Source organism: Bombina bombina, chromosome 3, assembly GCF_027579735.1.
Source record: "Bombina bombina isolate aBomBom1 chromosome 3, aBomBom1.pri, whole genome shotgun sequence".
Taxonomy (NCBI): domain Eukaryota; kingdom Metazoa; phylum Chordata; class Amphibia; order Anura; family Bombinatoridae; genus Bombina; species Bombina bombina.
The window spans coordinates 1,049,245,070-1,049,272,962 of NC_069501.1; positions in this window are offsets into that span (position 1 = coordinate 1,049,245,070).

Consider the following 27,893-nt stretch of genomic DNA (forward strand, 5'->3'; position numbering starts at 1 on the left):
TTCCTTTGGCAAAATGGGTCAAAAGAAGGACTTGACAGGCTCAGAAAAGTAAAAAATAGTGAGATATCTTGCAGAGGGATGCAGCACTCTTAAAATTGCAAAGCTTCTGAAGCATGATCATCGAACAATCAAGCGTTTCATTCAAAATAGTCAACAGGGTCGCAAGAAGCGTGTGGAAAAACCAAGGCGCAAAATAACTGCCCATGAACTGAGAAAAGTCAAGCGTGCAGCTGCCAAGATGCCACTTGCCACCAGTTTGGCCATATTTCAGAGCTGCAACATCACTGGAGTGCCCAAAAGCACAAGGTGTGCAATACTCAGAGACATGGCCAAGGTAAGAAAGGCTGAAAGACGACCACCACTGAACAAGACACACAAGCTGAAACGTCAAGACTGGGCCAATATCTAAAGACTGATTTTTCTAAGGTTTTATGGACTGATGAAATGAGAGTGAGTCTTGATGGGCCAGATGGATGGGCCCGTGGCTGGATTGGTAAAGGGCAGAGAGCTCCAGTCCGACTCAGACGCCAGCAAGGTGGAGGTGGAGTACTGGTTTGGGCTGGTATCATCAAAGATGAGCTTGTGGGGCCTTTTCGGGTTGAGGATGGAGTCAAGCTCAACTCCCAGTCCTACTGCCAGTTTCTGGAAGACACCTTCTTCAAGCAGTGGTACAGGAAGAAGTCTGCATCCTTCAAGAAAAACATGATTTTCATGCAGGACAATGCTCCATCACACGCGTCCAAGTACTCCACAGCGTGGCTGGCAAGAAAGGGTATAAAAGAAGAAAATCTAATGACATGGCCTCCTTGTTCACCTGATCTGAACCCCATTGAGAACCTGTGGTCCATCATCAAATGTGAGATTTACAAGGAGGGAAAACAGTACACCTCTCTGAACAGTGTCTGGGAGGCTGTGGTTGCTGCTGCACGCAATGTTGATGGTGAACAGATCAAAACACTGACAGAATCCATGGATGGCAGGCTTTTGAGTGTCCTTGCAAAGAAAGGTGGCTATATTGGTCACTGATTTGTTTTTGTTTTGTTTTTGAATGTCAGAAATGTATATTTGTGAATGTTGAGATGTTATATTGGTTTCACTGGTAAAAATAAATAATTGAAATGGGTATATATTTGTTTTTTGTTAAGTTGCCTAATAATTATGCACAGTAATAGTCACCTGCACACACAGATATCCCCCTAAAATAGCTATAACTAAAAACAAACTAAAAACTACTTCCAAAACTATTCAGCTTTGATATTAATTAGTTTTTTGGGTTCATTGAGAACATGGTTGTTGTTCAATAATAAAATTAATCCTCAAAAATACAACTTGCCTAATAATTCTGCACTCCCTGTATAATTTAAATACATCTAAATAAATTTACTATTATTAAATAAATTATTCCTATTTAAAACTAAATACTTACCTATAAAATAAACCATAAGATAGCTACAATATAACTAATAATTACATTGTAGCAATCTTAAGGTTTATTTTTATTTTACAGGCAACTTTGTATTTATTTTAACTAGGTAGAATAGTTATTAAATAGTTATTAACTATTTAATAACTACCTAGTTAAAATAAAGACAAATTTACCTGTAAAATAAACCCTAACCTAACTTACAATTACACCTAACACTACTCTATAATTAAATTAATTACCTAAACTAACTCCAATTAATTACAATTAAATAAAATAAACTAAATTACAGAAAATAAAAAAGAAATTACAAATTTTTAAACTAATTACACCTAATCTAAGCCCCCTAATAAAATAAAAAAGCCCCCAAAATAATAAAATTCCCTACCCTATACTAAATTACAAATAGCCCTTAAAAGGGCCTTTTGCGGGGCATTGCCCCAAAGTAATCATTTCTTTCACCTGTAAAAAAAAAAATACAATACCCCCCCAACATTACAACCCACCACCCACACACCCAAACCTACTTTAAAATCCACCCAATACCCCCTTAAAAAAACCTAACGCTAACCCCCTGAAGATCACCCTACCTTGAGCCGTCTTCACCCAGCCGGGCACAAGTTGTCCTCCAGAGGGGCAGAAGTCTTCATCCTATCCGGCCAGAAGAGGACATCCAGACAGGCACAAGTCTTCATCCAGGCGGCATCTTCTATCTTCTTCCATCCGGAGCGGAGCGGGTCCATCTTTAAGACATCCGACGCGGAGCATCCTCTTCAAATGACGGCCGATGACTGAATGAAGGTTCCTTTAAGTGACATCATCCAAGATGGCGTCCCTTGAATTCCGAATGGCTGATAGAATCCTATCAGCCAATCGGAATTAAGGTAGGAAAAATCCTATTGGCTGATGCAATCAGCCAATCGGATTTAAGTTCAATCCGATTGACCTCGCATTCTATTGGCTGTTCCAATCAGTCATCCGCCAATAGGATTTTTCCTACCTTAATTCTGATTGGCTTATAGGATTCTATTAGCCAATTGGAATTCAAAGGACGCCATCTTGCACTCAGGGTAATCTCACTGCGAGCAGATTTAGGGCCCCATCCGATATGCGGCGTTGCCCGCAAAAGCCGGCGACGCCATATTTTGCGCATTTTTGTTATCACATATACGGAGTAGCATACAAGTTACGCGCGTATATTTCACCCTATGGCCGTATTTTTTTTACCCATACACTAACATAGAACTACGCGCAATTTGGTATCCAATATACAGCGTAAGGACTTAAGCGCACAGATGTCAGAAAATCTACTCCATTCTCATCTCGCCACAAATTGCAGGCACAGGAACCCTTGCACTGACTAAAAAACCAACGTAACTCCCTGAATTCCTAACAAACGCATGCGCAATCACATACATATCAGCAGCAGATCTCAAACAGTTAAACCTCTTCTAAGCATTCAGAATTCCTGCCCCTGCAAGTGTGTCAAACCAATCACAAACAGCACAACCTCTCACCTGCAGCCTTAAAACACCTGGCAATGCACACTCTCATTAGCCACCATGTTTCCCCTGCATTATCAGCAATACATACAGAGACAGCATCGTGGGGCACAAGGGGTGCTGGAAGCCCTACAAGCCCCTGTTGTTGAGGATATAGTTGCTGCTGAGGTCTCTGGTCATGGTGCTGTAGCCGTCCCTGCTCCTGCTGCTGCTGTCCCTGCTCCTCACGCTGTTGTCCCTGTTCCTGGTGCTGCCCCTGCTGCTGTTGTTGCTGCAGCTGGTCATAGGCCAGCAGGGCCTATAAGACGTCGACATCAGCAGAGGAGAAGAGCAAGGGCAGCAAGGATACACAGGGTTAGGGTCACCCTGTTTTGGATGACAGAAGTGGAGGTCAGGGAAAAGTATCGCTTGACTTCTGCAAGCCTCATTGACCTATATGAGGTCTTGAAGGATGATATTGACCCTCAAGCGAATAGGAACCAAGCTCTGACTGGTATGCAGAAGCTGTTGTGTGTTGTACACTTCCTGGCATCCGGCTCATTCCAGTCAACAGAGGGGCTTGTGTCTGGCCTAGCACAGTCCACCTTCTCCAGGATTCTAGGGGAGGTTTTGACTGCTCTAGATAACCAGACACCGCGATACATTCATTTCCCCCGTACCCCCCAGGAATGGAACAGTCTTAAACAAGGCTTCTATTGACTGGGGGGTATTCCCAATGTCATGGGGGCAATTGATTGCACACATGTGCGTATCGTGGCCCCACATGAGGAGCCATTCCTCTATATTAAAAGGAAAGGGTTTTACTCCTTGAATTGCCAGATGGTCTGCGATACCACTCTGAAATTCACACATGTGTATGCAGGCTTTCCAGGTAGTGCACATGATTCCTACATCCTGCGCCAGACCTCCTTATTCCAGCTTTTCAAATCTGGCACACTCTCGGGAGGTTGGCTGCTTGGTGAGTATGCACTACCTTCATTCTATCTGTATATTTCTACTAAAGGGACACTAAACACAAAATAATTTTCTCATGTTTCAGATAGAGAATACAATGTTAAACAACATTACAATTTACTTCTATTATAAAATTTGATTTATTCTTTAGATATCCTTTGTTTAAGAAATAGCAATGCACATAGATGAGCCAATCATATGAGGCATCTATGTGCAGCCACCAATCAGCAGCTAATGAGCATATCTAATATGCTTGTCAGCAAATGATATCAAGAGAATGGAGCAAATTACATAATAGAAGTAAATTATACAGTTGAATAAAATTGCAGGTTCTTTTTAACTCATGAAAGAAGAAATGTGTGTTTCATGTCCATTTAAAGGGACAGTATACTAAAAATAGTTTTTTACTTAAAATGACATTTTCTTAAAATGGAATGTTCTATCTGAATCATGAAAATAGAATTTTGTCTAGACTAATCCTGGCATAAAAGTAGATTGCTTACAATGCACCAATTTAATGTATTTGAAAAATATATCTTTTAAATGAAATCCATGTTATGTCCCTTTAAGCACATGATGAACCTGTAGTAATCAGAATACATATGTTACATGACAGGCGACGCAGGGTACGGCTGCAGACCATGGCTGTTAACCCCCTTGGTACACCCCCTTACAGAGCCACAACTCAGGTACCAGGAGGCCCACATATGGACCAGAAATGTGATAGAAAGGAGCTTTGGCCTACTCAAAACCAGGTGTCTGGATTTGACAGGCGGAGCTTTACAGTATAACCCCAACAAAGTGTGTTCCATTGTCAATGCATGTTGTATTCTATATAACATTGCTGTGGACACACGTATATTGGGGGGCATGGAACCAGAACAAGATCAGCAGCTGGTTCCTGTACCTGAGGATGTGGACAGGGGGACACTGAGGGGGAATGAAGTGAGGGACCTTGTCATCCATCAATACTTCACCTGTAAGTTACATGTTTATAAGTACAGTAAACTGTAACATTCACATGTATTATGATGTTTGACTGTACCTCACCAACCATTGCATTTGTATATATCATATCTGGCAGAATTACATACTGCGGATTTCCACTGCATGTAAGTGAAACTACTACATCCCACCCCCCTTCCCTTAACCACCCTAATTACTGAAAATGTCTCATTTGTTTAATTTATGTTTATGTCACTATGATTTATTGACTATCATTAATAAGAATGAAAATGGATGTTTATACCTTATGTTCACACCTTCTGTAAATACATTTATATATATATATATATATATATATATATATATATATATATATATATATATATATATATATATATATATATATATATATATATACCCATGTGGCAATTTATATTGGATATGAGAAACCTTGATTTACATCTTAGAAGTGAATATTACTATATTTACCCTTCATATACAACTATGTGATGTGTTTTATAGAACATGAATATGTCATAAACATGATATTACCTTTGTTTGCCATTTCCACACAGGTCATATTATATGTTTTAACAATATTAGTGTACTAAAACACACCTCACATGGATGTGGATGACAATTATATGGTAAATAACAAAGGACAAGATTTATGGTGAACTATAAGAATATTTATTTCTTTTTTGGCTTCTTGTATGAGGGAGCTGAGGTGGCTGTAGTGGATTTCCTTGTTCTCCTGGTTTGAGAGGATTCTTCGGTTTCTGCTGGTGTGCTGGCCACAGATGATAGGCTGGAGGCAATGCCTGCTGGTGTGTAAAGTGCTCAGCCAACACACCCAAGAGTTGATTTTGTTCCTGCCATCTATTGTCCATCTGCATCTGCATATCAGACAGAATTCTCATCATCTGCGACTGGTTTTGTACAATTCCATTTAATGATGCCGCCATGTCCCTCTGCAGCTCTATGCTATGCTTGAGTAACTTCTCTTGGCTCCTGTGAAACCTTTGTTGGCCTCTTTGTCTGCTCTTGAAGCTTGTTATGAGCCACCTCTGTAGTGAAATGTATTCCTCACCCAGGGGAGAATACAGTGCATCCACAGGCTCTTCTAGGTGCTTGAGGTGCAGGTCCAGCTGATTCTGCTGGTGCTGGTGGGACATCCTCAGCTGCATCTGCTGGTGGGACATCCTCAGCTGCATCTACTGGTGCTGGTGGGACATCCTCAGATGCATCTGCTGGTGGGACATCTTCAGCTGCATCTGCTGGTGGGATATCCTCAGCTGCATCTGCTGGTGCTTGAGTAATTCCAGCTATATGCTCATCTGCAGATGTTGGAGCTCTCCCAAGGGAAGAGGATGGTGGAGCTCTCCCAAGGGAAGAGGATGGTGGAGCTCTCCCAAGGGAAGAGGATGGTGGAGCTCTCCCAAGGGAAGAGGATGGTGGAACTCTCAGGGTGGATTGGTAGTCCCATTGATGAGCAGTGTGTGACCACTCAGCCTGTCCAGTTTGCACTTCTTGGGACATACTTTCTGTGTAAAATCCATGACTGCCCTGATATTGCGTTGGGGGGGGGGGTAAAGACATGGAACCTTTGTGGCTGACTTGGCTCCCCCACAAAGCCAAAAGAAGAATATTCCTCTGGCCAGGGGTCATATGCCAATGGTGGTGGCATCACTTCCAGGTCCTCTACTGAAGCCATCCAACCCTGCTCATGCCTGTGAGCATAATGTTCAAGTTGTTACCTGAAGACTGGTGATGGTGGCTGCATGCCTGTGACTGGTGGTGGAGGTGGCTGCATGTCTGTGACTGGTGGTGGTGGTGGAGGTGGCAGCATGCCTGTGACTGGTGGTGGTGGTGGTGGAGGTGGCAGCATGCCTGTTTGCATCCTGGTGACAGGAGGTTCTGTGGAGGAGTCAAATGATGAGATTAGTACAATCATATATATGTCCATGTGGGCATACAATGTACATTGATACATGCTAGGGCCTATACTCATTCTCATGTCAAACTCTATAATATGCATGTGCACAATGTGATTTGTGATATGAGGGATTTTAATATGCACAGTATACAGGTATGTGTTTCATACAATAGTTATGTGTACATATCAATGATGGAAAAAATGTGTTCTTTAAGTGACACTATGGTCACACAATTTTCTTTAGCCTGATGTAGGCACAGAACCTGCTTTCTGAGCTAAAAGTATTGTGATGGCTATAGTGTCCATTTACTGAAAACTCTACATGTGGCTTGTGGCCTGTGTTACTCTGAGACATGTTAGTATTGCACTATTCCCCCTCATATCATGAATTGCATTGCGTTAAGTAGCATTAATGTCAAATATAATTGTAGATGCTTTTGTTAGTAGGCCAAATACCATGCTCCTCATTGTGTATATGAATGTGTGACATTAAAGGATGTTATATCTCAAATACATATCATACTGGTGTGTGGGATGTTACTCACCAGCATGATGTGCTGAAGTTGCAGCCCCTGAGTCACGAGCCCCTGGAAGTCCACGGACTGCTGTGATACTCAGAGTCCTGCGTATCATCTCCTGCCAGGTGTTGTATTCTGTGTCCAGGGGTGGACCACCGCCTGTTCCCCTCTGGTGCATGGCTTCCTGCCCCATCTTCTCTTTCACCCACCTCTTACAGTCATTCCACCTTTTTTTAAGGCCCTCAACAATCCTCCTCTGCGGGGCCACACTGTTGACGGCATCCTCTACCGCCAACCATGTCGTTTTACGCCTTCTGGAAATGCCTTTGCCCTACTCCTGGCCAAAGAGGGCACTGTGGTTGTCCATGATGGCCTGGACTAGGGCAACATTCTCATCGAATGAGAAGTTAGGATATCTCATCCTCTGTGGACACCTGGTTTACTCCCTGCGATGTCCCTTGTGCGAGTTCCTCCCTATCCTCTCCCTCCTCCCCCCTTCTGTCCCCATGTGCACCCTCTGTCCCTCTCCTTGATGTGCCTGGTCTTTGGGGCTCTCGGGCATCTCCCCTCCCATCATCCCTTCTAGCTCTCCCTCTCCCCACTCCACTTACTCCCTGACGTGGACACCGCTGCTCCTCCTGTCCTCTACAATGTAAAAAGATGTGTAAGTGTACTAGCTTAACCAACCAACGATGCAACCTAACTAACTCCTCTGTTTGTGCCTCTCTACTCTGACTAATCCTCCACTCCACTGTAGTGTGCTGTAGCTCAACGAACCATCCAAAAACACTGAAGAAATGGCGGCTGCGCATGGGTTTATATATTACTTTTGAATAGCATAATTACGTTGCGCATTTTTAGATGGAGTCGCGGGTGATTTTTACGAGTGTTGCATAAGTTTGCATAAAACTACTCTTTATTGAGACTTTACGTGAACAAAATACAGGCGTAAGTTACTTACGACAAGTAAAATGTGTATTTGCGCACTTTTGGGAAGAACGCCAGTTTGTCCTACTTACGCCACTTTAGCATCTAATGACGCAGTATATGTAATACCCTGATGTGCAAGGTGAAATTACGGGCGGCGCGGGTTCCCTCGATTGCGCTGAAAACTACGCCGTATATCGGATCGCGCCCTTAGGGTGTTAAATTGCAGAATGAATCTTAAAGGTGTTTGTGGTTAAGAGTAACATGCAGTGAAAGATCTGATTAGTCTGGGGTAGGGGTTTGCTATTATTATTATTATTATTACTAGACGATAAGCCTGCCCAGAGGGAAGTCTATTGAAAAAACTACAGAAAATAATAAACAAAATTATCAAAAATAAAAAAAATTAAACCTAATCTAATACCTCTATAAAAATAACCCCCCTCCAAATAAAACACCCCTAATATAAACTAAACTACCAATAGCCCTTAAAAGGGCCTTTTGTAGGGCATTGCCCTAAGTTAAACAGCCCTTTTACCTTAAAAAATGACCAATTACCCCTAACAGTAAACCCCCCCCACCCAACCAACCCCCCCAAAATAAAAAAACCTAAGTTTAAAAAAACCAAAGCTACCCATTGCCCCTAAAGGAGCATTTGTATGTCTTCATCCAGCGACATCTTCTATCTTTACCCGGAGCGAAGGTGGCGCAGAGGTGATTGATGAGTGGAGATGACGTGGAGCAGTAATGACATGGTGCAGAGGTGATCGCTGAGCGGAGATAACCGTGGAGCAGGACAGGCCGTCATGGAGCAGGACCGGCATTGAGGATCCTCTTCATGCTGTCGCCTCCGCATACTGAGTATTGAATGCAAGGTAGCTTGCAATCCTATAGGCTGAAATTGAGGTTAACAGAATCCAAGATCCAGGCACAAGGATTCTCACCACCAGGAACAGGAGACTATTAGTCTACCCATAGGGAGACAACTAGGATCCATCGAGTGGGTTCTCACAGCCAGGAACTGAAAAGGATTCCTACCGCCAAAAAATAAGGTCGCTTTTATCTTAATTGTTTTATACTCCCAATCGACTCTCAGCTATTTTTACACATCTATATATACATGTTTTACCTTCTCTGACCGAGTGCAAGCCACTATTCATTGGATTACAAACCACAACTCTTTTTCTTTTTTGTGCACACGTTTTTTATTTTTCCATTTTTTCCCATTTTTTTTAAATCATTTTTTGAGAACATGAATCACGTGATCAACACCATTTTTAAACCCAAATTGGCATTTTTTCATTTTTTTTATTTTTCCACATTTTTTTCATTTTTTTTTCCACATTTTTTTCATTTTTTTTAATTCTTTTAATATAGAAGTCTCACCTTTTTCACTATTGGTATACACAACCATTCTTTTGGAGAAAGAAACTACCACTAGCCAAACTTAAAGGCATCATCACCAGACACATATTCCGAAATCACCAACTTTTCAGGGTGCCTACACCGCACCACCTCTTTATAATATATCTCACTGCGATCCCTTCAAATTAGGATCGATAACACACTATATACAGCTTTCGCAATTATACCAGTATTGGTCTCCAGCCCAAAGTTGGACCTACATCCATATTATTGATTTTAATATTGTATGATGAATATTGTATGATTTTTGCATATTGTGAATCCACATTTTAATTTATGACTGTATTATCTCTGTCACCTCAATCCGTATTGTGAATTAGGGAAGTTTGTAATTAAACCGTGATTTTTAGTCCACTACTCTCATTCAATCAGCACCTAGCCCAGTCGGAGGCGCTCTGAACACACACACCTACTGATACCTGTATAATGTAATTGATAACATATAATTGTATTAAGTGGCATTGCAATTACATGTTTCAACCCAATACTCAACAACTACAATAGTGAAACAAGGATATTAAAAATAATAGGAGCTGTGGATCATGGGTATATTATAGAGGTGTATACAGTTTCCTATATGTATGTATTATAGTGTAAAATACTATGATATGTATTTAAAGTCTTTTTGTTATTTAAATAAACAAATGTTTAACCTATCTTTTTTGTTTTAGGAAGACGTTTTAGTGTGTGGGATATTACTATCCCATAGAATTTTTTTTTAATTTTTTCAATATTACAGGTGTTTATAAGCATTTTTACTTTATGGACATTATGTTATTTCATTGTTGTTTTTATTTATTTTTGAAAGTCTCTAACAAATAATTTTTATTTATTTGTTATTTTATCTGCTCTGATTGCTCACCTACCAGGATAAAATTTGCATTTTTTAAAAGATGTAAACCATAAGGGCATTTTCTATTGGAATGAGATTGGAACTCATGGATACGATAAAGTTCTTTGGACCCTTTACTTTTGTGATTCTCTTTACTTTTGTGATTCTTTGTAAGTCTATGGAGATTTTTGTAGATAAAGGATATGATATGATTATGATTAACTTCTCAATGCCCCTAAAGGTTAGACCCATAGGGCCAGATTACAAGTGGAGCGCTAAAGATCGCTTTGATGAAAGCGATATTTGTGCTCCACTGTGTAATACCAGCGCACGATAATGTGCGCTGGTATTACAAGTTTTTACATGGTAGCAATCACCAGCCACTTGTAATGGCTGCTTAATTATCGCAAGCCCGCAAATGGGCAAATTTGACCGTTTGCCAGCGCGTGATAATTTAGCATTCCTTTTGAAATCTAGCCCATAGTGTCTTAGAGGTTACTGGTGCTTTAAGAGCACTTATGTACATCTGACCTCATGACTCTTCACTCACAGTTTAAAATAACAAACAGCTTAACAAAAAACACGCTTTTTTCCGAACATTTTACATTTTGTAATATGTGCGGCTATAAAAAAAAAATATACATAGCCATAAAAATATGCTAACTCAAGATTGCCTGTTCTAAATCGCTGTTTTACCATCTGCGACTTGTTCCCAATGCCCGGCTCACTGCAATTTTTTTTTTGCTGAGCTCAGCGAAATCCATCCAGACAAAATTTATACCCTGTATAATTTAATTCATTCTCCTTTGCATTTGCATCTATTTATCTTCAAATTACTTTCTGGATAACAGTCCTTTCAGAAATCTCTTGGGCTTGAGCTGTCTCTATACATTAACCCATTCAACAGCTGCAAGCCTTTTTCTGTAACTGAGCAAATGATCAAAATAATATGGGAAACTCTTATTAACTCGTAGACTGCTGTCAGACCGTATATTATCTACAATTGCTACAAGCAAATTAAACAGTCAGTTTGTGTTGCTTATTCTATTATCTAATGCAGGTTCCTGCAGTATATCACATTGCAAAACAAATACAATCTTTATCTGAGTTTTTTAAAGGGACAGTAAACTGTGAATAAATGCTAGATATACTGCTGCATTCAAAGCAAAGAGTAACCTGAAAATGGCATGTACCGTATTTGCTAGTTTATTAGACGACCCTGATTATAAGACGACTCCCCACAAACTTTCATATATCAGAGGGAAAAACGTTTTATATACATTTTTTTTCAGCAATAACATTTGAGCACTTTAGTATAAAGAATCACACTTTCTCTTTCATATCAAAATAGACACATGTCCCAATGCTGAGCTGTGTAGGGAAGCGCAATTCTCAAAGTATTGTAAAAAATACCAATATTGTTAAGTTACCACACATACCGGTATTTTACATGAAACGTTTACAGGTCACTGCAGCTCCTGTGTTGTATGCTCTTCCTGTTCCTCCTCCAATATGGCGCCCGCTTATGCTCTTCCTGTTTCTCCTCCAATATGGCGCCCTCTTATGCTCTTCCTGTTTCTCCTCCAATATGGCGCCCTCTTATGCTCTTCCTGTTTCTCCTCTAATATGGCGCCTGCTTATGCTCTTCCTGTTCCTCCTCCAATATGGCGCCCGCTTATGCTCTTCCTGTTTCTCCTCCAATATGGCGCCCTCTTATGCTCTTCCTGTTTCTCCTCTAATATGGCGCCCGCTTATGCTCTTCCTGTTTCTCCTCTAATATGGCGCCCGCTTATGCTCTTCCTGTTTCTCTTCTAATATGGCGCCCGCTTATGCTCTTCCTGTTTCTCCTCTAATATGGCGCCCGCTTATTCTCTTCCTGTTTCTCTTCTAATATGGCGCCCGCTTATGCTCTTCCTGTTTCTCCTCTAATATGGCGCCCGCTTATTCTCTTCCTGTTTCTCTTCTAATATGGAGCCCGCTTATGCTCGACCTGTTTCTCCTCCAATATGGCGCCAGCTATTCAGCACTTCTCGAGTTTGAAAGTAAGACGACCTCGATTATAAGACAAGGTAGTTTTTCAGAGTTTTTTTTTCTGAAAAAAAAACTTGTCTTTTAATCGAGGAAATACGGTAGATGTATTTTTAAAAAATATTTTAGTTTAAATTTTAAAGAAATAAGTGTAAAGTTTTAGCTCCTTTAGAAAGTAATTTTGTGTCTATGAGGCCGACAGTGCGGATCAGGTCTGCAAGATCTTGCTGAATGCGTATTCAGCATTGCACCAGCAGCTCACAAGAGCTGCTGGTGCAACGCCGCCCCCTGCAGACTTGCGGCCAATCCACTTCCAGCAGGGGGTGTCAATCAACCTGTTCGTACTGGATTGGGTTGAATTGTGGCAATTCCTGTCCGCCTGCTCAGAGCAGGCGGACTGGGTTATGGAGCAGCGGTCTTTGTTACCGCTGCTTCATAACTGCTGTTTCTGGTGAGTCTGAAGACTCGCCAGAAAACAAGCCCACACGCTCCATACGGAGCTTGATAAATGGGCCTCATTAAATGAACTGGTGGTACCAAGTTGAAACATTGGTTTTCCTTATCTAATCTGTTATGCTGAGGAGAACAAGGGATAAATGCACAAGAGAGAAGTGCATAAGGGGCAGTGTGTGAACAATGGTCTAGATTACTAGTGGTGCGCTAACTGTTGCGCCAGAGGGATATTGAGCTGTTGCACACGATAGAAATAGCGCATGTATTACAAGGTGAAAGCTTAATACTAGCAAAGTTTGTGCTTGAGAGAAAGCACTAAATAGTAATCTGTCCCAATGTCAGCATGTGGAATATAAAAATGTTTGAGGCTGTGATAAAACATTTTTAGTTGTATGTAGTAAAAAAACTTTGCAGTATACTTTTATTATCATTATTTAAAAAAAATATTTTTTATCATACAGTGTTTATCTAATTGTAACTATACTTTAACATGTATTTATGTTGTGTTTTATGCAACTGTTTTTCTTCTCCTACTCTACGCGAGCTCTGAAGTCACATTAACCTGACTCACGTAAAGTTTGATTGCGCCCAAGCGGATGCATTTACTTTCAACTCGTTAGATGTGCGCTCTTTCCGTTCCGTGTGAAATGCCTAAAAAAACCTGATATTGCTCTTGTGCTGTAGTTAGCGTGCCACTCCTAATCTAGCCATTTATTGTCTGTTTTTATCTGTCCATAATTGTCCTCAGCAAAAGAGAAAGTTAAGGGAAAACCTAGAAATTAACATGGTGTTGCCAATTACTTTATATCAACTAATGTACTTTATAGAAACTAAAATGTTATATTTATTTCTTCAATATTTAAACAACTCATCTCTTTTTCAACATTTTAACAACCATAACATTATATCAACTTGGAATGGAAAAGCTTCTAGTCTTCAGAGTTAAGTAATAAGGAAAGCAGACAACATAAATAATGAAAGAAATAATAAATTAATAATAAAAGGGACATAAAAGCCACATTTATTTTTTTGTGATTCAGATAGAACGTACAATTTTAAACAACTTAGGGGTAGATTACAAGTTGAGCGCAAAAAATTGCTTCCGCAAAAGTAACATTTGCGCTCAACTTAGTAATAGCAGTGCACGCTAATGTGAGCTGGTATTAAAAGTTAGGTCGTAAGGTCACGTTCGCATTGCTTGGAATCTTTGTGCTCATGAGAAAGCGCTTCCATAGGAGCCTCGTTCTCATGCCATGAGACACGGCATAAGAACTAGCGCAGCAAAGGGGGTAAGTCGCACAGCGATAGGCAGCAATTTTAAATATATATGAATATGAATATATACATATATATTTATGTTTTTATGAGTATATACACATATTAACACATAAATATATATGTTTATAAGCATATACATATATATTTACAGGGAACACACAGTTCCCATAGACTCCTATGTTAAGGGACTTTTCAGTGCCATTTTTTTTCTAACGCCCCATACCCTCCAACTTTAACCTCTTAAAACAGCTTTCTGCAGTTTTTTTTATTAAAAAAGAAAAGCTCCATTTTTTTTTAATAAAAAAAAAATAATATTCTTTATTTTGGGGCCAATTGGGGCACTTTTTGAAAATGAACCATAGATCTGATCTCTGGTTAATTTTCTCAGCACTAATTGCTGAGGTCGGTTATTTATCGCACGCACGTAAGCGATCAAATTTGTCAGTTTACGGACGTGCAATATATTAGTGCTCCACTTGTAATCTATCCCAAATTTTTGTGTTCTTGTTATCCTTTGTTGAAAAGCAGGGATGTAAGCTCAGGAGTGTGCACTTGTCTGCAGAACTATATACTGTGTGGCCACTTTATTAGGTACAGCCCTGCTGAGTACACAAATGGTTTGTTCCACTAAGTTGCAAGTCATGTGGCCACAATTTTGGTATAAATACAGCAGAACAAGCAGTGATCTAATAGATTTTGAACGTGGCATGATAGTAGGTGCAAGACTTGCTGGATGAAGCGTATATGAAAAGGCAGTACTCCTGAACTTTTCACGTACCACAGATTCAAGGGTATATAGAGAATGGTGCAATGAACAAAAAACATCCAGTCAGCGGCCGTACTGTGGAAGAAAAAAGTTTGTTGATGAGAGAGGATAGAGGAGGATGGCTAGACTTGTGCAAGCAATCAGACAGGCCACAACTTGACAATTAACATCATAATTAAACCTAGGTGCAAAGAAAAACATATTGCAATGCACCACTAGAGATACATTGTCACGGATGGGCTACAACAGCCGGCAACCACATTGGGTACGGTTTTTATCAGAGAAGAACGAGAGAGCACGCCTTCTGTGGGTACAATAACACCAGCAATGGACCATCAAAGACTGGAAAAAGGGCGCTTGGTCTGAAGAGTTGAAGTTCCTAGTGCGTGTTGTTGATGGCAGACTCCGAATTTGGATGGTTAAAGGAGCATGACAAAGACTTTCTTTTCTGCAGTGGGCTGCTCAGTCCCCAGATCTCAATCCTATCGAACATCTTTAAGATGAGCTGGAAAGGGCTATTCGCTGCAGGCCTACACCTCCATCAAATCTCCATGTAGTTGCGTGACCCACTCATGCCTGCATGGTACACAACACCTCCACAACTTTTTCAGCATCTTGTTGAATCCATGCCAAGATATAAAGGAGGCTCAACACGCTACTATGTAGCTGCACCTAATAAAGGGACAGCACAGTGTATGGCAGCAGTTTTGCAACAGTGTTATACATTATCAAGAGCACTAGATGGCAGCACCATTTCCTGTCGTGTTGTGCTCCAGACATGTGCATCTTACCTACCTAGGTATCTCTTCAACAAAGAATAACATGAGGACGGAGCTAATTCGATAATAAAAGTAAATTGAAAACTTTTTTTTAAATTGTATTCTCTGCCTGAATAATTAAAGACAAATGTTGGGTTTCATGTCCCTTTAAAAAAATGTTACTACACAAAATTAAATTAATGGTAAACGTTCCACTTTTAATATTCAGATTCTGAATGTTAGTGGTATTTTAGGACTTTAATTGATCACTTCTAATAAAGATGCGCTGTAACTTACCCTTTATCCTAGCCGTAACATTATAATACCGCACTCTCCCGCCACACACTTCAAAAGTAATATTTTTTGTGAGCTAACAGTTTGAACTGTTCTCCAATTAGCGCTCTAGCTACAATAAAAGTGCCATATAGATATAGAGTGCTGATTGGAGGACAATTCAAACCGTTAGCTCACAAATAAATATTACTTTTGAAGTGGGCGGCAGGAACGTGCAGTATTTGAATGGCATGGCTAGATTAAAGAGTAAGTTACATCTTTATTAGAAGTGATAAATTAAAGTCCATCTAAAATATCACTAACATTCAGGATCTGATTATAAAAAGTGGAAAGTTTACCATCACTTTAAACATTTTACATTATGATCTCATTTTATTTAAAGGGATAGGAAAGTCAAAATTAAAATTGAAATCAGCAAAGGATAACAAGATAATGAAGCAAATGTGATAATAGCAGTAAATTAGAAAGTTGTTTAAAATTGTACAGTTCTATCCAAATCATGAAAAAAAATAGGATTTCCAGTCCCTTATGTCAAGATATATAGTGAAATTGTTACTCTGTAAATACATTTATAACTGTCCCTAACTGGCCTCAGCAAAGGAGATATGATAACAGTATTTAAACACAGGACATATAGGTTAGAACATTATGGTTTTATGTCCAATTCCAAACATTTTACAGTGAGTTCTTCAATATTTAAACAACTAATGTAATTAAAATATAAACTATATGGTCCAACGTATATAGACAGCCCTACTAATTATTAAATTTAGTTTCAGCCACACCCATTGCTATGAGGTGCACATAGCCATGAAATATCCATAGACAAACATTGGAAGTGCCAAGTAAAACTGAGCTCATCAGCACTATTCATTCTACTGTCATAGGATGCCACCTTTCTACAAATCTGTTCATATCATTTTTGCCCTACTAGATGAGCCCCTATCAACTGTGTGATTATTGCAAAGTAGATCCTTCCAAAAGGAACAGCCCAGCCACAAAATTGTAGACCACACAAACTCACAGAGAGGGGCTGCCACATGTTGAAACAGAGGTCATAAAGATCATCCATTGCATCACTCACTACAGAGTCCCAAACTGCCTCAAATGGGTTTCCATGGCCGATCAGCAATATACAAGCCTCAATATGTGGAATGCTAAGCCTCATCTAAAGTGGTGTAAAGCATGCTGCAACTGGATTATGGAGCAGTGGAAATATTCTCTGGAGTGATTATTCACACTTCACTATTTGGCAGTCTGATGATGTGGTGGATGCCAGAAGAATGCTACCTAAAGAAAAGCATAGTGCCTGCACTAAAGTTGGTGGACTAGAGATAATGGTCTGGGTCTGCTTTTCAGGGTTTGGGCTAGCCCCCTTAGCTCCAGTGAAGGGTCATCTTAATGCTGTGGGATACAAAGACATTTTAAACAATTCTTATAACTTTCTGGGAAAAGATTGTGCCCAAAGCAAGGTCCATGAAGACATTGTTTGATGATTTTGGAGGAACTAAATTAGCCTACCCAGAGTCCTGACCTCAAACCAATTGAACACCTTTGGGGTGAACTGGAATGCAGATTGAAGCCAGAACTTGTCCAACATCAGTCACAAAAGCTCTTTTGGCTGAATGATCACACATTGACACCGATACACTCCAAAAAAGGCCGTCCCAGAAAAGTTGCAGCTATTATAGCTGCAAAGGGCGGCAATTCCATACTATCCCAAAAAAACAGGGAATTTGTAGTATTATTGCTATCACTCCATTTAAACAGAAATATAGCCTTGTTTTTTTATTTATCTGTCAAAACTATATATTTTTTGAAGACAACCCAAGATATTGATCTAGGCCCAATTTAGTATATGTCATGCCACCATTTCACCACCAAATGCGATTATATAAAAAAAAAATTGTTAACTTTTTCATAGACTTTGGGTTTCCAACTTAAATTATTTACATACTGCAATCACGACACAAATGATTGTAAAAGCTTCTCTGGGATCCCCTTTGTTCAGAAATAGCAGAAATATATGGCTTTGTTGTTGCTTTTTGGTAATTAGAATGCTGCTATTTGCAGCTGCGCCCCACACTTCTTTTTTTTTTTTAACATCTTTATTTATTATCCAACAGTGTACAAAACATAATTTGAACATAAGTACTACATTTTCGCACATCTCACAGGGTAAATCATATAACAAAACTATATAGTACAACTTGATCTTTCTTAGCCCAATTAAAAATCTCAGATTAGGCCTTAAATTTTCCTGTAATATATAACCCTACATAAGTCATATATCAAAACAATATCATGTATCATGGTCTTTCTTGGCCTAATTAAAAAAAAAGAAAAAGATTATGCCTAAAAATTTCCTATAACTCATATATCCATACATATATATATATATATATATATATATATATATATATATATATATTGTACAAAGCATAGTTGAATATAAATGCTACATCTTTTACATAGTTTAAATATAAATACTAAATCATATATCACAATAATATAATACAATATAATCTTTCTTGGTCCAATTATGGACATCAACTTAGGCCTAGGATTTTCCTATAACTCAAGTAACTATCTATATATATATATATATATATATATATATATATAAATTGATTTAAATTTTAGGCCAAAACCAAAGTACACTTGTTGGAAAGTTTTCCTGATTATTTAACAAACACTTAACACTAAATCAACAAAACACCACAAGACCACATAAAGTAAAACAAAACAAATCAGACAGAAAGGGAAAAAAAAAAGAGTAGACAACCTACTTGCATCTCCTCACCCCCCCCCCCCCACTCTTTCAGTCAATGGTCCCAAATTTAGGTCCTAGACACAAACTGCTATAATTAATAGCAAAAAAAATCCTGTAGGCTTCAGTAAAACCCAAAGTTATTTATAAATTCCTCGGTCCTATTCTTAAACTGAAATACTGTATTATGTGATTCAAACACTAGTTGTTGGAGGAGCATATTGCGAAAATGTGAAAATCTAGGTGGCAGTACATCTTTTAATTTTTTCAAAATCAAAATTCTAGTTACCATAATTATCGTATTTAGTATCCTAAGGCCTAGATTTGGAGTTTGGCGGTAGCCGTGAAAACCAGCGTTAGAGGCTCCTAACGCTGGTTTTAGGCTACCGCCGGTATTTGGAGTCAGTCAGGAAAGGGTCTAATGCTCACTTTTCAGCCGCGACTTTTCCATACCGCAGATCCCCTTACGTCAATTGCGTATCCTATCTTTTCAATGGGATCTTTCTAACTCCGGTATTTAGAGTCGTGTCTGAAGTAAGCGTTAGAAATCTAACGACAAAACTCCAGCCGCAGGAAAAAAGTCAGTAGTTAAGAGCTTTCTGGGCTAACGCCGGTTTATAAAGCTCTTAACTACTGTGCTCTAAAGTACACTAACACCCATAAACTACCTATGTACCCCTAAACCGAGGTCCCCCCACATCGCCGCCACTCAATTAAATATTTTTAACCCCTAATCTGCCGACCGCCACCTACGTTATACTTATGTACCCCTAATCTGCTGCCCCTAACACCGCCGACCCCTATATTATATTTATTAACCCCTAATCTGCCCCCCTCAACGTCGCCTCCACCTGCCTACACTTATTAACCCCTAATCTGCCGACCGCAAAGCGCCGCTACTTACGTTATCCTTATGTACCCCTAATCTGCTGCCCCTAACACCGCCGACCCCTATATTATATTTATTAACCAGTAACCTGCCCCCCTCAACGTCGCCGCCAGCTACCTACACTTATTAACCCCTAATCTGCCGAGCGGATCTCACCGCTACTATAATAAAGTTATTAACCCCTAATCCGCCTCACTCCCGCCTCAATAACCCTATAATAAATAGTATTAACCCCTAATCTGCCCTCCATAACATCGCCGACACCTAACTTCAAGTATTAACCCCTAATCTGCCGATCGGAGCTCACTGCTACTCTAATAAATGTTTTAACCCCTAAAGCTAATTTTAACCCTAACCCTAACCCCCCCTAACTTAAATATAATTTTATTCTAACGAAATAAATTAACTCTTATTAAATAAATTATTCCTATTTAAAGCTAAATACTTACCTGTAAAATAAACCCTAATATAGCTACAACATAAATTATAATTATATTATAGCTATTTTAGGATTAATATTTATTTTACAGGCAACTTTGTATTTATTTTAACCAGGTACAATAGCTATTAAATAGTTAAGAACTATTTAATAGCTAAAATAGTTAAAATAATTACAAAATTACCTGTAAAATAAATCCTAACCTAAGTTACAATTAAACCTAACACTACACTATCAATAAATTAATTAAATAAACTACCTACAATTATCTACAATTAAACCTAACAATACACTATCAATAAATTATTTAAATAAAATATCTACAAATAACTACAATGAAATAAACTAACTAAAGTTCAAAAAATAAAAAAGAACTAAGTTACAAAAAATAAAAAAATATTTACAAACATTAGAAAAATATTACAACAATTTTAAACTAATTACACCTACTCTAAGCCCCCTAATAAAATAACAAAGCCCCCCAAAATAAAAAATGCCCTACCCTATTCTAAATTAAAAAAGTTCAAAGCTCTTTTACCTTACCAGCCCTGAACAGGGCCCTTTGCGGGGCATGCCCCAAGAAATTCAGCTCTTTTGCCTGTAAAAAAAAACCATACAATACCCCCCCCCAACATTACAACCCACCACCCACATACCCCTAATCTAACCCAAACCCCCCTTAAATAAACCTAACACTAAGCCCCTGAAGATCTTCCTACCTTATCTTCACCCTGCCAGGTTCACCGATCCGTCCTCGGAAGTCTTGATCCAAGCCTCGGAAGTGTTGATCCAAGCCCAAGCGGGGGGCTGAAGAGCGACGTCCATCCTCGGGCTGAAGTCTGGATCCAAGCGGCGACTAAAGAAATCCATCCTCGGGCTGAAGTCGGAAGTCCATCATCTGGATGAAGTCTTCTATCAAGCCGCATCTTCAATCTTCTTTCTTCTGGGGCGGAGCGGAACCTTCTTCTTCCAAGCCGACGCGGAACATCCTCTTCAACCGACGACTAGACGACGAATGACGGTTCCTTTAAATGACGTCATCCAAGATGGCGTCCCTCGAATTCCGATTGGCTTATAGGATTCTATCAGCCAATCGGAATTAAGGTAGGAATTTTCCTACCTTAATTCCTATTGGCTGATAGAATCCTATCAGCCAATCGGAATTCGAGGGACGCCATCTTGGATGACGTCCCTTAAAGGAGCCTTCATTCGTCGGTAGTCCGTCGGGCCAGCAGGATGTTCCGCGTCGGAGGTCTGCAAGATGGATCCGGAAGAAAGAAGATTGAAGATGCCGTTGATAGAAGACTTCAGCCGGATCATGGACCTCTTCAGCACCCTGCTTGGGCTTGGATCAGGACATCGGAGGAGCTCTTCTGGATCGATCGGTGAACCTGGTATGGTGAAGACAAGGTAGGAAGATCTTCAGGGGCTTAGTGTTAGGTTTATTTAAGGGGGGTTTGGGTTAGATTAGGGGTATGTGAGTGGTGGGTTGTAATGTTGGGGTGGTATTGTATGTTTTTTTTTACAGGCAAAAGAGCTGAATTTCTTGGGGCATGCCCCGCAAAGGGCCCTGTTCAGGGCTGGTAAGGTAAAAGAACTTTGAACTTTTGTAATTTAGAATAGGGTAGGGTATTTTTTTATTTTGGGGGGCTTTGTTATTTTATTAGGGGGCTTAGAGTAGGTGTAATTAGTTTAAAATTGTAATATTTTTCTAATGTTTGTAAATATTTTTTTATTTTTTGTAACTTAGTTCTTTTTTATTTTTTGTACTTTAGTTAGTTTATTTAATTGTATTTATTTGTAGGAATTGTATTTAATTTATTTATTGATAGTGTAGTGTTAGGTTTAATTGTAGATAATTATAGGTATTTTATTTATTTTATTTATTGATAGTGTAGTGTTAGGTTTAATTGTAACTTAGGTTAGGATTTATTTTACAGGTAAATTTGTAATTATTTTAACTATTTTAGCTATTAAATAGTTCTTAACTATTTAATAGCTATTGTACCTGGTTAAAATAAATACAAAGTTACCTGTAAAATAAATATAAATCCTAAAATAGCTATAATATAATTTTACAGGTAAGTATTTAGCTTTAAATAGGAATAATTTATTTAATAAGAGTTAATTAATTTCGTTAGATTAAAATTATATTTAAAGTTAGGGGGGTGTTAGTGTTAGGGTTAGATTTAGCTTTAGGGGTTAATACATTTATTAGAATAGCGATGAGCTCCAGTCGGCAGATTAGGGGTTAATGTTTGAAGTTAGGTGTCGGCGATGTTAGGGAGGGCAGATTAGGGGTTAATACTATTTATTATAGGGTTAGTGAGGCGGATTAGTGGTTAATAACTTTATTATAATAGTGGTGCGGTCGGCAGATTAGGGGTTAATAAGTGTAGGCAGGTGGAGGCGACGTTGTGGGGGGCAGATTAGGGGTTAATAAATATAATATAGGGGTCGGCGGTGTTAGGGACAGCAGATTAGGGGTACATAGGGATAATGTAAGTAGCGGCGGTTTACGGAGCGGCAGATTAGGGGTTAATAATAATATGCAGGGGTCAGCGATAGCGGGGGCGGCAGATTAGGGGTTAATAAGTGTAAGGTTAGGGGTCTTTAGACTCGGGGTACATGTTAGAGTGTTAGGTGCAGACGTAGGAAGTGTTTCCCCATAGCAAACAATGGGGCTGCGTTAGGAGCTGAACGCAGCTTTTTTGCAGGTGTTAGGTTTTTTTTCAGCTCAAACAGCCCCATTGTTTCCTATGGGGGAATCGTGCACGAGCACGTTTTTGAAGCTGGCCGCTTGCGTAAGCAACTCTGGTATCGAGAATTGAAGTTGCGTTAAATATGCTCTACGCTCCTTTTTAGGAGCCTAACGCAGCCATTCTGTGGACTCTCAATACCAGAGTTATTTAAAAGGTGCGGCCAGAAAAAAGCCAGCGTTAGCTTTTCGGGTCGTTACCGACAAAACTCTAAAATCTAGCCGTAATATTCTTACGTTTAACCACAACTAGATTGGGGTGTATCAGAAAAATTACATGATAGGCTTGTATTTTAAAACTATCATAAAACTGCCTACTATACCAATGGTTGACTTTGCCCCAAAGTTGGTTTATTTTTGGACAACAAAAAACCATATGTAAAATATCTGCATTTAATAGATGGCATTTTGGACACCACTGTTGTATTGCAGATGAAAATTTAGATATTTTAAGAGGAGTTAAATATGTATTGTGTAATAGTTTAGTATGTGATTCTTTCCAGGCAATTGATATATTCAATTTCTCTAATGCAGAAAAGCTATGAGAGATATTAGCTAACTCATATAGGGGAAAATATTGACACCAAGAAGAGACCAAATTTTGAGAGAAGACTTGTTCCTGTTTTGCTAACATAATATTGTATAAGAGAGAAATTGTAAATTTGCCCGCTACAGCCTTTTTAATACATTCATTAATCTCAGACCACCGAACATCAATGCAACTACCCCAGTCTTGTGAATTAATATAGTGCCGTGTTTGAAAGTAAGCGAATAGACTATGTCTAGGAAGTTCAAATAGGGTCGTTATATTATTAAAAGAAAGCATGTCCGATATTTTGGATCATGAATTCCTGGGATAAACTCTGGATTGCCTTGAATTGGTAAAAAAGATGAAAGTCTATAGTCTATATCCAACATACCACATATTTTTTGCCAGGCTAAGATAATATTTTTAAAAGATACAAGATTGCAGATATTTGACGGAAGTTTTTTTATTGGACAGTGCAGAACAGCTTTTAAAGAGAAAGGGGCTATGAGTATACTCTCTGCCTCCATAGAAGAAACTTTATTTGAGCCAATCAGCCATCCTATAGCTATTTTGGCTAGCGTAGTCAGATTATAAAGTTTAATATCCGGCAAAGCAAGTCCGCCATTCATCTTTTTTTGACATAGTTTCGCTATTGAAATACGAGCCTTACATCCTTTCCACAAAAATTGTGAGCATGTCGCATAAAACTTCCAAATTTCCAGGTTAGGAATAAATAGGGGAAAATTTTAAAGTAAATAAAGTATCCGTGGGAAAATAATTGTTTTGACCAGATTATCTCAGGCAAGAATAGAAAGAGGAAATGCAGCCCAATTTTTAAGATCTGAAATCGCTTTTTCGAATACCTGTGTGAAATTTAAATTATACCACATTTTAGGATTTTTGTGTAATGTAATACCCAAATATTTAATATTATCCGTATTTTTAAAGGGATGATCAGTACAACTTCCCTTACATTTTTGTATGCATAAAAGTTCACTTTTTTGGACATTGATCTTATACCCTGAAAAGGAGCTAAATGTTGCTAATATATAAAGAATTCTTGAGATAGACTTTATTGAATCCTCTAGGAAGATTAGCAAATCATCAGCATAAAGTGAAATTTTGAAATCCATTGTACCAACTCTTATCCCTAATAATTCTGTGCGAAGCCAAATTGATAAAGATTCAATTGAGATATTGAACAATAGGGGAGACAAAGGGCAACCTTGTCGTGTACCCCATCCTAGTACAATTCTATCTGAAAGATTACCATTTATTAGAAGTGCTGAGTATGGATTTTTATATATCTTGGCAATAAAATCTAAGCAATAACCTTTAATACCAAAACGTTCTAATGAGTATAGCAGATGATCCCATGATATGGAATCAAATGCCTTCTCGGCGTCTACGGATAATATAGCTAGGTCCTTATCTGGCTTCTCCTTTATCCCTTTTTGGGTAAAATTTTGATTCCAACAAAAATCTAATAATGTCTCAACTTTCCGGAGATTAGAGGTTACGGTGCGTTCATTCATAAAACCTGTTTGATCAACATGAATTATTTTGGACAAAAAGCCCTTAATTCTGTTGGCAACAATAGAAAGAAGAATTTTATAATCGGAATTTAAAACAGATATAGTTCTGTACGAAGCTGTATGTTCAGGGTCTTTGCCCTTTTTAGGGATTAAAGTTATATTTGCTGCAGAAAAAAGATTGGAAATACAGGAAGACGTTGTATAATAGTTATTAAAAAGAAGCACTAATATATTACTAATTTCTTCCATAAGTATTTTATACAATTCTATCGGAATCCCGTCTGGCCCAGCTGCTTTGTTTAATCTTGCGTTTTTAATTGTTGACAGGATTTCTTCCTTAGAAATTGGGGCATTCAGGGTTTCTAGATCAGGAAGAAAAAGTTGTGGTGTTTTTATTCTAGCCCAAAAAAGCTCTTTATTAGAGGTGTCTATCGGTTCTGTGGTATATAGTTCTTGAAAATATTAAAAAAAAAAAATTCTAATATTTTTATTGTCTGTGAATCTCTTTTGATCGACCTTAATAGCCGGGATATAATTTCTACTTTTATTATTCTTAGTAATTCGAGCCAAATATTTGGCGGAACTGTCATAATGACCTTTAAAGCGATTACCAAATTTGGTCTCTTCCTCGAGGCACTGCTGTTTAATATATATATATATCTCTTTTAGATCTACAATGAGAATAATATAACCAATTGCTCTGAGAAGAATGAAACTTATATTGATTAAACGCGTTTTTAACTTGGTTAGATAATTGTCTTTCATTCAATAAACACTTCTTTTTATAATGACATATATACGACTTAATTTGACCTCTTAGAACAGCTTTAAAAGCGCCCCACACTTCTATTATTCCTGACAGTGAAGGGGTTAATCAGGTAGCTTGTAAAGTTAATTTTAGCTGTAGTATAGAGATTACCCTCCCAAGTGACACCTCCCACCTCCTGATCCTTACCTGATCCCTCCCAAACAGTACACACAGTTTCACTGTCTGTAACGATCTGGCATCTGCCTTCATATGGATCTGGAGCACCGATTGCGCTCTGGGTCCATATCCATATCCAGGCAGATACCTGGAGCTCAGGAACTCCAGCTCCAGCTGTAACTTTACAGCCAAGACTGCTGGAGCTTCCTGCAGCTCGGATGTATATATACATAATACGGTACGATAAGCAAAATACCGCATGACATAAATATGAATAAAAAACAGGTGTCAATCATTTATGATTTGTATATATATATATATATATATATATATATATATATATATATATATATATATATACACACACACAGTATATATATCCATTTTGGTTAAGGGGTTAATGCTCATGGTTTTGAAATGAGATGTCCAACAAGCTCATATAGGTGTGATGATCAGGTGTTATTGTATATCTGCATATTCTCAGGCTTATGTTTAGTCAGAATACATCATTTTTATAGTTTAACGTCGGACATCTTTCTGCCACTCTAGGTAAATGTAGCAGGAACCAAATTCTGCCACTTGTAAATAAACGGAGATAATCAAGGTGAAGTTAAGTCACAGGAAATAGTTAGCTTGTGAAATATTTATGTTTGTTCGTTGCCCTTCTGCATTACTTGTTCAAACCTCTGAGCTGCAGGTTGTGGTCCTTGCCAGACCAAATTAGTTTTCATCTTCCATAAGCTAAAATTCTATGAACTAATAAATTTGCTAAATATGATAACTTTTATTTGAAGGCTGTTGCTAATGATTTCGGAAAGGTCATGCTGAACCAAAAATAGGCCGGCTCCTTAGCTTAGATTCCTGCTTTTTCAAATAAAGATAGCAAGAGAATGAAGAAAAATTGATAACAGGAGTAAATTAGAATCATCTGAATCTGTATCATGAAAGAAAAAATCGTGTTTAGTATCCCTTTAAATACACTTTTGAAACAGCTATAGCTTTTATTAGAAGCATTTTTGCTAATACGTGTATTTTTCATGATTCACATAGAGCATGTGATTTTAAACAACTTTCCAATTTACTTCTATTATCAATTTTTCTTCATGTTCTTGGTATCCTTTGTTGAAAAGTAGGAAGGTAAGATCAGAAGCGTGCTCGTGTCTGTAGTACTATAGAGCAACCTAGAAGTATTAACAAACACCTAACGCATGCGCAGTATCTATCTACCTGTCAACTGCCATCCCCCACCGCAATAACTAATATATTAACCCCTAATCCGCCAACCCCCACATCGCAATGTAGTTAATAAACATATTAACCCATAATGCCCCATCCCCCACATCGCATTCTACCTATTAACCCTTAATCCGCCAACCCCCACATCGCAAAGTGTCTAATTAGCATATTAACCCCTAATCCACAAACCCCCCACAACACAATAAACCTAATTACACTATTAACCCCTAAACCGCCAACCCCCCACATCGCAATAAACCTAATTAAGCTATTAACTCCTAAATCGCCAACCCCCCACAACACAAAAAATAATTTAATTATTAAGCCCCCTAACCTTACACCCCCTAAATTAACCCCAATTACATTAAATACAAAAATACTAAGTTACAATTAAAAATGTTCTTCGTTCTCTTGCTATTTTTATTTGAAAAAGAAGGCATCTTAGTTAAGGAGCCAGACAATTTTTGGTTCAGTACAATGGACAGCACTGGGTGAGTTTATCCACCAATCAGCAAGAACAACCCAGGTTGTTCACCAAAAATGGGCCGGCATCTAAACTTACATTCTTGCTTTTCAAATAAAGATAATAAGAGAATGAAGAACATTTTATAATAGGAGTAAATTAGAAAGTTGCTTAAAATTGCATGCTCTGTCTAAATCACGAAAGAAAACATTGGGTTCAGTGTCCCTTTAAACAGCTCTTTTACATGTAAAAAATACTAAGTCCCCCCTAATAGTAAAGAAAAAACCCCACCCACCAAACCCCCCAAAAT